The sequence below is a fragment of the Macaca thibetana genome, chromosome 10 (assembly GCF_024542745.1).
Source record: "Macaca thibetana thibetana isolate TM-01 chromosome 10, ASM2454274v1, whole genome shotgun sequence".
Classification (NCBI taxonomy): domain Eukaryota; kingdom Metazoa; phylum Chordata; class Mammalia; order Primates; family Cercopithecidae; genus Macaca; species Macaca thibetana.
In genome coordinates, this window is record NC_065587.1 from 86,703,296 (window position 1) to 86,716,690 (window position 13,395).

The 13,395-nt window shown below is 45.7% G+C and overlaps 1 protein-coding gene across 5 annotated transcripts in view; it reads left to right on the forward strand.

Moving 5' to 3' along the window:
• LOC126929204 (protein PET117 homolog, mitochondrial) overlaps positions 1 to 13,395 on the forward strand; it is a 549,430-nt gene that overhangs the window by 387,040 nt on the left and 148,995 nt on the right. The window lies entirely within an intron of this gene.

The window sequence follows — 13,395 nt, forward strand, 5'->3', positions numbered from 1 at the left end:
GGAAATCGTTTGCACTCTGTTTATAATTCAGAGGTTTACCACCAGCCCAATAACTTGGTGAGAGTTCTATGTAAATGCATAAAAGAAAGCGTCCTCACTAAGCCCTCAGCCATGGTCACCTGGCAAGGAAAGCAAGATTCGGGTAGGAGACAGGAGGATCAAGGGGGACTGGGGACCTTTGTATTATCTCTATACACTTCTGCATTCATGTGGGTTTTTCTCAAGCTGCAGATACATATTTCTGTAGCCTGTAATTTCCAGTCAAAAATGAAGTGAGGTAATTAAAAGTTGTACTAGCAGAGTTTGCCACTCTGCTCTAATAAGCCTCAACCTAGAATTTAGGAGGCTAGACCTAGCAAAATTTCTTTTTCTTTTCTTTTCTTTTCATTTCTTTTCTTTTTTTTTTTTTTTTTTTTTTTTTTTTTTTTTTGAGACAGTCTGGCTCTGTCAGCCAGGCTGGAGTGCAGTGGGCTCACTGCAGCCTCCACCTCCCAGGCTCAATCAATTCTCCTGCCTCAGCTTCCCAAGTAGCTGGGATTACAGGTGTGCACCACCATGCCCTCCTAATTTTTGTATTTTTAGTAAAGACGGTTTTGTCATGTTGACCAGGCTAGTCTCGAACTCCTGACCCAGGTGATCCGCCTGCCTTGGCCTCCCAAAGTGCTGGGATTACAGGCGCGAGTCACTGACCAGCTGCAAAATTTCATTTTAATACAGGTGTTGTGTTGTGTAAATAGAAATTTGCCTCAGACCTGTCACTTTGTACCACGAGTCTCCCAAGATAATGGTGGCCTGAAAAGTTCTATGAGGGAGCCCCTCAGAAGAGTGACCAGGAGGATGTGCTTGGTATACGAACAGAGAAGGTAAATCCCTGGGCAGGTTTTCTTGAGCTCAAGGCCTCCCCAGTTTCTCCTGACAATTGTGATACTCCTCGGGGGTCACATCTCCTGAGATGCTAACGTCAATGGAAAAAAATTATTACTACGAAAGCATAGGATGAGAAAGTCAAATTTGAGTTTCTAAATGAGTCGTGGTTTTTCAAGAATTAACATGTATGAGGCCAGGCGCAGTGGCTTATGCCTGTAATCTCAGCACTTTGGGAGGCCGAGGTGGGTGAATCACTTGAGGTCAGGAGTGCAAGACCAGCCTGGCCAACATGGTAAAACCCTGCTTCTCTACTAAAAAAACATTAGCTGGGCCTGCTAGTGCACACCTATAGTCCCGTCTACCTGGGGAACTAAGACGGGAGAATCGTTTGAATCCAAGAGGTAGAGGTTGCAGTGAGCTAAGGCCACACCACTGCACTCCAGCCTGGGCAGCAGAGCGAGACTCCGTCTCAAAAAAAAAAAAAAAAAAAAATTAACACGTGTGTTACGAATTGTTGGTTGCGATCTCTTTTGCCTAAGTGATATACTGCATATGAAACTCCAGTGAAATGAAACTGAGCATTCAAAGTAAGGAGAGATAATTTAAATTTTTTTAAAGGAGGTGTGTGTATATTGCTTTTCTGAGGAGGCTTTCTCAGAAGTACAAAACGTTGCCTTCCAGTGTTTCGTTTTGAGAAAAACTATTGGCTTCAAAGCTAACTGCATTTCCTTTTCCTCCAGAGTTCTAGCCATTCTTACCAATGCAGTCAGCAACTGATGGAAGTTCCATGCTGACACAAAAGCCAATTTTGTTTTTTCAAAAAAAAAAAAATATATATATATATGTATGTATGTGTATATATATACACACACACACATATATGGCCTTTTTCCCCCTTACACCTGGCTTCTTCCTCAGAGCCTGATAATCTGAGAACATTAGCCTCTGTAAACCTATCATAATTCTAGGAAACCTACGGTTTCACATGTGTTGACCTTGGTAAATATAGGAAGGGGGTTAATCGTAAGTCAGTGTGTTTCTAGGTAACCAATTTGCCTACTGGCTTTAAAAGGAATTGGAGAAGGGTAATTTGTTTTAATCACTGAGGCTTTCCACCTGAGCAATTAAATATTTGATTATAACCTGCGCTGTGTTCCTGCCCATCCCTCAACAAAAAAGTGAAGGAAGGGAATCACTGGAGAAAAAAACGTTTGAGAAACAAAATAGAGAATAGTTGAAAGTTCCATGTTTAAAGAAACAATAAGTTGTTTGGAGCTATGTGTTAAATCACTCAATGCTAAGTAAAAGGTAGAACTGACTTTTCCTTCCTTCCTGCCTCCCTCCCTTGCAGCAGCAGAGGCCTAAAATTTCAGTAGATATGTGCTTCTGCTGGAAGTCTAACCTACTGATCCACTTCAGTTATTTATACTATTGAAGGGAACTAGAGAGAATCTCTGGGGAGAGACCCCTGAATGAGCAAAAGGCTTGTACGTTGCCTTGACAATAACAATTGTCAGGTTGAGTAATGCATTTGTGAAGATCCAATCATAAAAAGATGGCCAGGCACAGTGGCTCATGACTAATCCCAGCACTTTGGGAGGCTGAGGCAGGTGGATCATTTGAGCTCAGGAGTTTGAGATCAGCCTGGGCAACATGGCAAAACCCCGTGTCTACCAAAAATACAAAAAATTAGCCAGGTTTGGTGGCATGCACCTGTGGTCCCAGCTACTTGGGAGGCTGAGGCAGGATCGCTTGAGCCTGGGAGGCAAAGGTTGTAGTGAGCCACGATTGCACCACTGCACTCCAGCCTCAGCAACAGAATGAGACCCTGTCTCAAATAAATAAATAAATAATATTTTGGGTTCAGATTTGAGGGTTTTTTCCCATTTTACTTAAGAAATAGATATAAAATAAGTAGATTGTTACAGGCCAGGCACAGTGGTTCACACCTTGAACCCAATGCTTTGGGAGGCCAAGGCTAGAGGATCGCTTGAGGCCAGGAGCTGGAGACCAGCTTGGGCAACATAGACTCCCATCTCTAAAAATTAAAAAGTAGTGTAATCCCAGCAGTTAGGGAGGCCGAGGCAGGCAGATGACGAGGTCAGGAGATCAAGACCGTCCTGGCTAACACGGTGAAACTCCGTCTCTACTAAAAATACAAAAAATTAGCCAGGCATGGTGGTGGGCGCCTGTAGTCCCAGCTACTCTGGAGGCTGAGGCAGAAGAATGGCGTAAACCCGGGAGGCTGAGCTTGCAGTGAGTCGAGATCACTCCACTGCACTCCAGCCTGGGCGACAGAGCGAGACTCCGTCTTGGGGGGAAAAAAAAAGTCGTCGGGCATGGGGGTGCATGCTGATAGTCCTAGCTACTTGGGAGCCTGAGACAAGAGGATCACTTGAGCCCAGGTGTCCAAGGCTGCAGAGAGCTTTGATCACACCATTGCACTCCATTCTGGGTGAAACCTTGTCTCTAAAACAAACAAACAACCAACAACAACAACAAAATAGACCAGGCCGGCACGGTGTCTCATGTCTGTAATCCCAGCACTTTGGGGAGCTGAGGCAGGTGGATCTCCTGAGGTCAGGAGTTCGAGACCAGCCTGGCCAAGATGGTGAAATCCCATCTCTACTAAAAATATAAAAATTAGCCGGGCATGGTGGCGGGCACCTGTAATTCCAGCCATTCAGGAGGCTGAGGCACGAGAATCGCTTGAACCCGGGAGGCAGAGGTTGCAGTGAGCCAAGACTGTGCCACTCCACTCCAGCCTGGGTGACAGAGCAAGACTCAGTTTCCAAAAAAAAAAAAAAAAAAAAAGCATTACAGATAAAAGCTGTTGCCTTATTTTCTTAATCCCATTTCCCTCTCCCTTGAGATAAATGCTGTCATAAATTTGATGTGGGTTTTTTTTTGTAGTTTTACTGTGTGTACTGGTTTCCATGTATAATATAGTTTTGCTTTCTGTGTTTTTAGATTTACTTGCTTTGTCTCAGCTTTGTTTTTGAGATCTCTCCAGGTTCACCAATTCTAGATCTTCCATAACTACTTTTAACTGTTCTGCACTTCTCCCTCCTGTTTTATTGTCATGCTAATGAACTGTTCGGTTAACAGTGCTTTGCTACTCCAGACGATGCAGCAGTGAACACCTTTGCATGCGTTTTCTGGTACACACAAGACACATGCAATATAGTAGAAAGTGCAGTGTGGATTGTGACTCTGCCACTCACTAGCTCTGTGACCATGGACTAGTTACTTGACTTTTTTTTTTTTTTTTTTTTTTTTGAGCTCGGCCTCCAGGGTTCACGCCATTCTCGTGCCTCAGCCTCCTGAGTAGCTGGGACTACAGGCATCTGCCACCACGCCCGGCTAAATTTTTTTTGTATTTTTAGTAGAGACGGGGTTTCACCGTGTTAGCCGGGATGGTCTCGATCTCCTGACATCGTGATCCACCCGCCTCTGCCTCCCAAAGTGCCGGGATTACAGGCTTGAGCCACCGCACCCGGCCTGTGACTTGACCTTTTTGTGCTTGATTTCCTCATCTGTAATTTGGGGGAAAATAATAGTACCTGCTTCTTGAAATTGCGAGGATTCAGTGAGATAAGCACTCAGAAAAGTGCCTGACATATGTTGGGAACAAAATGTTAACCATTCTGCTATCAAATGATCAGACCTGGACGTGTCTCTGCTGGGTCAAAGTTTGAACATTACCACCAAACTCCTCTCCAAAACAGTGACATCGACTTACAGTCCCACCAGTGGTGTCTGAAATTTCCTGATTTCTCGCGTATTCACTAACACAAGAGTTGTCAGCCCCCGATCTGATGGGATGAAAACCTTTTTTTTTTTTTGGAACCGCATTAATGCGTGAATAAAATCTGCTTTAAGATGCGACTGCCATCTAGCGGTGAGAGGAGTACACTGCAATTATGGGGCAGAAGCCCAAAATGGGCGGACCTACATCTATCTCAGGGTAATTTGGGCATTTTAGTCACCAGCACAGGTCTGTTTTGAATAAAATCAACTACATGAGCGTTCTTCCATTATATCTCTATTTTCAGGCAGCTTGTACCTCTCACTTTTTCTACTACAATAATATGGAAGCCTGGCTACGCAGCCCAGCGAGGCCCCTTGCTACCAAATGCATCTGGGTCACTGGTTCAGAAAAGTGGAGTGAGATAAATTAGAAATGAGGCTATTTACCAAACTGGCAGGAAACTGCAGCTCCAACCAGGGCGGGCTTCCCACAGGCAGCACTGACTCTCCAGCAGGAGAGATGGCAATGCGCACGTTGGTGCAGGTCACACAGGTGCTGCAGGGAACTCTGTTCAGTGAACTCACCAGAGCCTCACTTAACGCGTCCCAATCAGCCTCAGCCATTCTGCTGTGAGGACTTCTAAAAGGATTGAAAAGTGTATGAAAATGTTAGATATTAATCATCAGAGACATAGATATGGTTTTAAAGATCTGTTAGATAACAGATGTTATCTAACAGGTTAGGTAACATGTTACAATTTTGTAATGAACAAAAATGTCCATTAAAGGTAACAGTGTAAAAAAGCGATGTTGCTGGAATGTAACCTAATGTGTCTTTAAGTAATAGTGTCACTAAATTAATGGTATATTAAAAGTTGAAAAAAAGAAGTCATGTGCGGTGGCTTGTGCCTGTAATCCCAACATTTTGGGAGGCTGAGGCCGGCAGATTGCTTGAGCCCAGGAGTTCAAGACCAGCCTGGGCAACATGGCAAAATCCTGTCTCTACAAAAAATACAAAAATTAGCCAGGAATGGTGGTGCACATCTGTAGTCAGGCCCAGCTACTCAGGAGACTGAGGTGGGAGGGTCACTTGTGCCCGGGAGGTGGAAGCTACAGTGAGCGAAGATCACACCACTTCACTCCAGCCTGGAGGACAGAGTGAGAACCTGTCTCAAAAAAAAAAAAAAAAAAAAAGTTAAGAAAAGAAAACAAATCCTAAACAATAGCAAGCTAAGGTCAACTGTGATTAGAAGCATTCATTCAGGCAAGTCTAGACTGTCCCACAGCACAGGTCTCACCCATTACTAAGCTGTTGTTTGTGCTGATACCTCTGCATAAAATAACTTCCCTTCCTCCCTTTGTTCAGCCCTATCTTGCCTAAGAGCTTGGACCTGAACCGCAATCCCACTGATGATCTGCTCAAGTCTTACCTGCGCCACAGGAAACAAAATGGTATAGGACAGGAAGCAGGAGCCTCAGAATTGGGCAGGTATGGGTTCAAATCCTGCTGTGCAATGCTAACAGTCACTTCAGCCCTCCATGCCTTTTTCCTCACTAGTAATTTGGGGAAGAGTACTAACCTCACTGTTGCTGGAAAGATTAACATAGGAAATGTGTGACAAATGCTGAACGTGGAATAGGCACTGGGCAAAGATCAGCTCCTTCCTCCTTGGAACCGACTCTACCCTTCACTGAACTCTTGGGACGCCTTTGTTTTTACCACCCACTTTGATTCTTGTTCATATTCTACCTTTTTCTGATACTTCACCATTTCCAATGTATATGTAACAAACATGGTGAAACCCCATCTCTACTAAAAATACAAAAAACTAGCCAGGAGTGGTGGCACACACCTGTAGTCGCAGCTACTCGGAAGGCTGAGGCAGGAGAATCACTGGAACCCGGGAGGCGGAGGTTGCAGGGGGCGGAGGTTGCAGGGAGCAGATTGCGCCACTGCACTCCAGCCTGGATGGCAGAGCCAGAGTCCATCTTAAAAAAAAAAAAAAAAAAAAAAACTACTTATTTTGTATCTATTTCTTAAGTAAAATGAAAAACAAAACCTCTCAAATCTGAACCCAAAACATCTTTTTATTTATTTATTTATTTAGAGACAGAGTCTCATTCTGTCACTGAGGCTGGAGTGCAGTGGCACAATCTTGGCTCACTACAACCCCTGCTTCCTGGGTTCAAGCAATTCTCTTGCCTCAGCCTCCCAAGTAGCTGGTATTACAGGCCATCACCACTGCACCCAGCTAATTTTTTGTATTTTTAGTAGAGACAGGGTTTCATCATGTTGGCTGGCTGGTCTCGAACTCCTGACCTCAGGTGATCCATCCACCTCGGCCTCCCAAAGTGCTGGGATTACAGGCATCAGCCACCATGCCTGGCCCGTAATAGTGTTTTAAGAGATGAGTAAAGAGACAAACAACAGAGAAAACTGCCATTTCCTAGAGCAGCAGAAAAAGCTGGGTATCAGAATGGCTCACCAGAGAAATGTGGTTAGCGCTGGTCACCCCTTTGATAAGAGGCTATGGGTTCACTTGTGAGCTCAGTGATTTGAAAGTTTTGAGTGTATAAAGGAAAAAAAAAAAAAAGAAATGAAAGCTTTGTTTAGAACTAGGGGAGTCATGTAGTGAAACAAGACTTGCAAAATAAGATTAATGAGGCAGTACAGATAAGGATGTGATGCTGAAGAAAGTCATGGGATTGTAGTTAGATGGTGCATAAGTCAGAGAGCCAAAACCAACAGGGCTTGTAGCTATAGGTATGGACAGGGGATTTATTAGGGAAATGGGCTCCCACAATTATGGAGGCTGAGAAGTCCTACGGTCTGCTGTCTGCAGGCTGGAGAACCAGGGAAGCTGGTAGCATGGCTCAGTCCAAGTTCAAAAGCCTCAGAACCAGAGAAACTGATAGCACTCAGTCTCGGGCTGAAAGCCTGAGAATCCAGGAGGCCACTGGTGTCCCAGAGTCCAAAGGCTGGAGAAGCTGGAGTTCTGATGTACAAGGGCAGCAGAAGAAGGTTGTTCCAGCTCCAGAAAACAGAGCAAATCCTCCTTTCCTCCGCCTTTTTGTTATCCTGGCCCTCAGCCGATGAATGGTGCCCCCTGACATTGAGTGAGGGTGGATCTTCCTTACTCAGTCCACTGATTCAAATGCCAGTTTCTTCCTTAAACACCTCACAGACACCTCAAAATAATGCTTCACCAGCTTTCTGGGTATCATTAATCCAGTTACACTGACACGTAAGATTGACCATTATAGGTGGTAATTCATTCCTTTACCCAACAAATGTCTATTATTGAATATTCATGTCTGTCTTGTGCAAGTCTTTTGCAAAACACATAGAGTTGACAGTCTAGAGAAGGGGCAAACAATAAGTGAGAAAGTCAGTATGAAAATTACAGATTGACAGGTGCCATGAAGAAACAGAGGATCGCTGAGCCAGGAGGGGAATTGCAACTTTGGATTGTGTGGTCAGACAGGGCTCTTCTGAGGGACGACACATAACATGATACTTGAAGGAGGAAAGGAAATGTGGCCAGCACTGCAGAGAGCCACAGGAAGAATATTCCAGCAGAAGGATCAGCATGTTCGAAGTCCCCAAGGTAGGAAAGAACAGCATGTTACAGGAGCTATAAGAACGCAGGGGTGGCCAGAAGGCAGTGGGGGAAAGGAAAGGAATTGCAGGCTGCAGAAGTGGGTGGGGGAGCCAGGTGATGTCAAACTCAATATGCCACGGTAAGGAGTTTAGCTTTTACCCTAAGATGGAAAGGCAGGGATAAGCAGGGGAATAAAGCCATTCCATTGCCTTTCAAGAAGATCAGGGCTGAGTGCAGTGGCTCTCACCGGTAATCCCAGCACTTTGGGAGGCCAAGGCAGGCGATCACTTGAGCCCAGGAGTTTGAGGCCAGCCTGGGCAACATAGTGAGACCTCCACCTCTATTTTTATTTTATTTTATCTTATCTATTTCATTTTATTTATTTTGAGATGGAGTTTTGCTCTTGTCTCCCAGGCTGGAATCCAATGGCGCCACCTCGGCTCACTGCAACATCTGCCTCCCAGATTCAAGTGATTCTCCTGCCTCAGCCTCCTGAGTAGCTGGGATTACAGGTGCACGCCAATGCCACCATGCCTGGCTAATTTTTGTATTTTTAGTAGAGATGGGGTTTTACCAGGCTGGTCTTGAATTCCTAACCTCAGATGATCCACCTGCCTCAGCCTCTCAAAGTGCTGGGATTACAGGCAGGAGCCACTGTACCTGGCCTAATTTAATTAAAATTATTAGAAAGAAGGAAGAAGGAGGAGGAGGAGGAGGAAGAAGAGGAGGAGGAGAAGTTTAAGGAGAAGGAGAAGGAGATCAGCATTGTTTGGAGAGCAGAATGCAGGAGGCAAGCGCTGAAGCAGAGCCTGGCTGGACTATTATAGACAGAGCTATTATAATAGGAGTCAGCACACTGGCTCATCCACCAAATCCGGCCTGCTGCTTGATACAGTCTTTATACAGTCTGTTAGCAAAGAGTTGTTTTTACATTTTTAAATGGTTGAAAAAAATTAAGAGTAGAATCTTTTATGGCATATATAATTTTTATAAAATTATAAAGATTCGAATTCCAGTGTCTGTAAGTCAAGGTTTCCTGGAACACAGCATCACCCATTTGCTTTTGTCTCTGGCTGCTTTCCTTCTGTAGCGGCAGGGTTAAGTAGGTAACAGAAACTGTATGGCCTTCAAAGCCTCAAGTATTTACCATCTGCACTTCTATAGAGTAAGTCTGCTGACTCTCAGTCTAGATGAGAGAAGAGGTAGGCTGGCCTAGAGAAATGGCAGAGGAGGTGCTCGGAAGGAAGATTCGAGATGTATTTTGGGAGCCTTGCCTGAGGGTTTGGATGAGAAGAGTGAGGAAGACGTATAAATGGAAGGTAAGTTGTAGATTGGGGCATGCATGTTATTTGCTGACATGGGAAAGGCTGGAGGGAGAACAATCCAGATCCAACCCCAGCTCTTCTCCTCACTAACACTGTCAGCTAGCTTTGCTGTGCAATAAATCACCCAGCCTGGGCAACATGGCGAGACTCGCTTCTAGAAAAAACAGAAAAAAAACAAAACAAAACAAACTAGCTGGGTGTGGTGGCACATGCCTGTGGTCCCAGCTACTTGGGAGGCTGAGGTGGGAGGATCGCTTGAGCCTGGGAGATGGAGGTTGCAGTGAGTCATGTTTGTGCCACCGCATTCCAGTCTGGGTGACAGAGTGAGACCTTGTCTCAAAAACAAGTAAATAAAAATCACCCCTAAATTCAGTGGTTTACAACTTATTTCTCACAATTCTGAGGTCAAGCTGGGCATTTCTGGTCTGTGTGGGCACAGCTGGGGCTAGATGATTTAGGATGTCATCACTTAGATGTCTGAGGGTTGGCCTGGTGTCAGCTGGGGCCATGGAGATGCCTGGGCCTGGTGACTCTCATCCTCCAGAGGGCTAACCTGGGCTCGCGTCCACACAGCAGTAGCAGAAGGGTTCCGGACAGCAGCAGAACAAGCCCCAGCGCACAGCGCTTCACAAGCCTCAGCTTGGGCCATGCTTACTAATGTCTCCTTTGCCAAAGCAAGTCACATGGCCAAGGCAAGAGTCAAAGGATGGAGAAATAAATTCCACCTCTTGCAGAAAGGAGCCAAAAACTCACATGGCAAAGGGCTGTGGAACAGGAAAGGGAACAATGGGACCATTTTTACAACACACCATGCTAACGGCATGAGCCAGGCAAGTTACCTAAAGCTTTCGAGCCTCAGTGTCCTCATCTGTAAATGGGTGAAATAATAACTACTTCATAGGGTTTTCGTAAGGACTAGAAGTAGCTGGCACATAACATAGTAGTAGCTGTTTTATTGTTATCATCATAATGAAAAAGTTCAGTCCCTATTGGGCAAACTCTCATTTCCTAAACTCCAGTCACTGCTGTGCCACAAAAAAAACTTTGCTTTTTCCATATCTGAGGATCACTTAAGACTATTAAACAGGTTCACTTTTTTTTTTTTTTTTTTTTTGAAACGGGGTCTCGCTCTGTTGCCAGGCTGGAGTACAGTGGCACGATCTCGCCTCACTGCAACCTCCACCTCCCAGTTTCAAGCAACTCTCCTGCCTCTGCCTTCTGAGTAGCTGGGACTACAGGTGCCCACCACCAAGCCCTGCTAATTTTTTTGTATTTCTAATAGAGACGGGATTTCACCATGTTAGCCAGAATGATCTCGATCTCCTGACCTCATGATCCACCTGCCTCGGCCTCCCAAAGTGCTGGGATTACAGGCGTGAGCCACTGTGCCCAGCCCCATTCTTTTTATTTAAATAAATTAATTTCAGGCTGGGCGCGGTGGCTCACACCTGTAATCCCAGCACTTTGGGAGGCTGAGGCGGGCAGATCACCTGAGGTCGGGAGCTTGAGACCAGCCTGACCAACGTGGAGAAACCTTGTCTCTACTAAAAATACAAAATTAGCCGGGAGTGGTGGCACATACCTGTAATCTCAGCTACTCAGGAGGCTGAGGCAGGAGAATTGCTTGAACCCGGGAGGTGGAGGTTGCAATGGGCTGAGATAGCACCATTGCACTCCAGCCTGGGTAACAAAAGTGAAACTTTGTCTCAAAAAAAAAAAAAAAAAAAAAAAAAGAAATTAATTTCAAAAGGAAGCATGTTAACTACTACAATGGGAAGTGACTATCACCTGCCCTAAATAGAAGGCAATAAATACATTTATTTATTGTAAAATAAATACAATAAACACTAAACACAAAGCAGTGGCCAAGCATGATGGCTCACACTTGTAATCCCAGCACTTCGGAAGGCTGAGGCAGGTGGATCACCTGAGGTGAAGATTTCGAGACCAGCCTGGCCAACATGGTGAAACCCTGTCTCTACTAGAAATACAAAAATCAGCCAGGTGTGGTGGCACACGCCTGTAATCCCAGCTACTCTGGAGGCTGAGGCAGGAGAATCATTTGAATCCAGGAGGTGGAGGTTGCAGTGAGCCGAGATCACGCCACCACACTCCACCTTGGGCAATGGAGCAAGACTCCGTCTCAAAAACAAACAAACAAAGCTAGGTGCAGTGGCTCAACTGTAATCCCAGCAATTTGGGAGGCTGAGGTGGGTGGATCACTTGACGTCAGGAGTTTGAGACTAGCCTGGCCAACATGGTCTCCACTAAAACTACAAAAATTAGTTGGACATGGTGGCACATGCCTGTAATCCCAGCTACTTGGGAGGCTGAGGCACAAGAATTGCTTGAACCCAGGAGGTGGAGGCTGCAGTGAGCCAAGATCGCGCCACTGCATTCCAGCCTGGGCAACAGAGCGAGACTCTGTTTCAAAAACAACAACAAACCGGGGCTGTTAATTCTAACTCACTTCTACTTTCCAAAAGCAGAATCTGAGGGCTGCTCTCTCTTTTATAAAAAGAAGATACCCAAGCAAAAAGCCGGTGGCAAAAGCTGTATGATCTACAGAGATTTTCTTCCAACTATAATCAGAAATATGGAAAACGGGTAAACTTTTTACGGTGTACGCTGGTGTTATTTAGAGCAGCACAGCGCAGTACATAAAATGTTCTCAAGTTATTTAGGAAACACTGAGGCTAGACCAGAAACAAGAGGGAGAAAATTGCCTGTTTAACAACTTTCCCCTTCATGAAGCTCGAGACACGTATAGGACATGGCACAAAGACCTGGTGTGGCTCAGGGACTTTCCACCTCCTAGCTGTGTAACCGTGAACTCACCTGTTGACATTTGGAGGCCTGGGGATTCTCAAGAAAAATGAAGTTAATGACCGCTTGCCTGCCTCACAGGGTCCCTGTAAGAACCAATTGTGAGCCACATGTCATAAGGCCTTATAGTCTGTAAAACGCTGAATAAATAGAGCAGGTCGTAAGGCTATTCCGAGGCTAGGCACGAAGAGGTGCGCTGTGAGGAAAATCAAGGAGCCAGCCAAGAGATGAGAGGACCGGTGGCCTCTCCAACTGCCTTCCAGCTCCAGGACCTCCAGCTTGTCACCAGGATGACCAGGCAGGCCTCACTCCCTGCATGGCAGCTCAGGTGTCACCCCAGGACATGGAATTGATGGAGAGGCCTCTGCCCCTTCCTTTGGTAGGTTCCTTTGCTGAATGCTCAAGAAACAGCTCCCTGGTTAGGAATTCCAAGAACTTCTAACTGACAAGGAGTCCCAGCTGTCCCATCATGGAAGGCAGCCACCATATGTGTGGAGAGACTGTGAACTGTGAACCGCACTTACGTAACCCTGAACTCAAGTCTGGCTCGCAAGACCCAGCTCATGTTCCCTGCGCTGCGAAGCTTCCCAGGAATGCTCCGTGGTGGTTCTGCCACCTGTTGCATTTGACATGGGCCTCTGCCAAGGTATTCACCATATCTGCTTTCATATCCATCTCCCTACTAGACAATGGGCAAGCCTCCAACGTTTTTATTATAATTATAATTATTATTATTATTATTATTTGAGACAGAGTCTTGCTCTGTCCCCCAGGCTGGAGTGCAGTGGCTGGATCTCAGCTCACTGCAAGCTCCGCCTCCCGGGTTTACGCCACTCTCCTGCCTCAGCCTCCCGAGTAGCTGGGATTACAGGCGCCCGCCACCTCGCCCAGCTAGTTTTTTGTACTTTTTTAGTAGAGACGGGGTTTCACCATGTTCGCCAGGATGGTCTCGATCTCCTGACCTCGTGATCCGCCTGTCTCGGCCTCCCAAAGTGCTGGGATTACAGGCTTGAGCCACCGCGCCC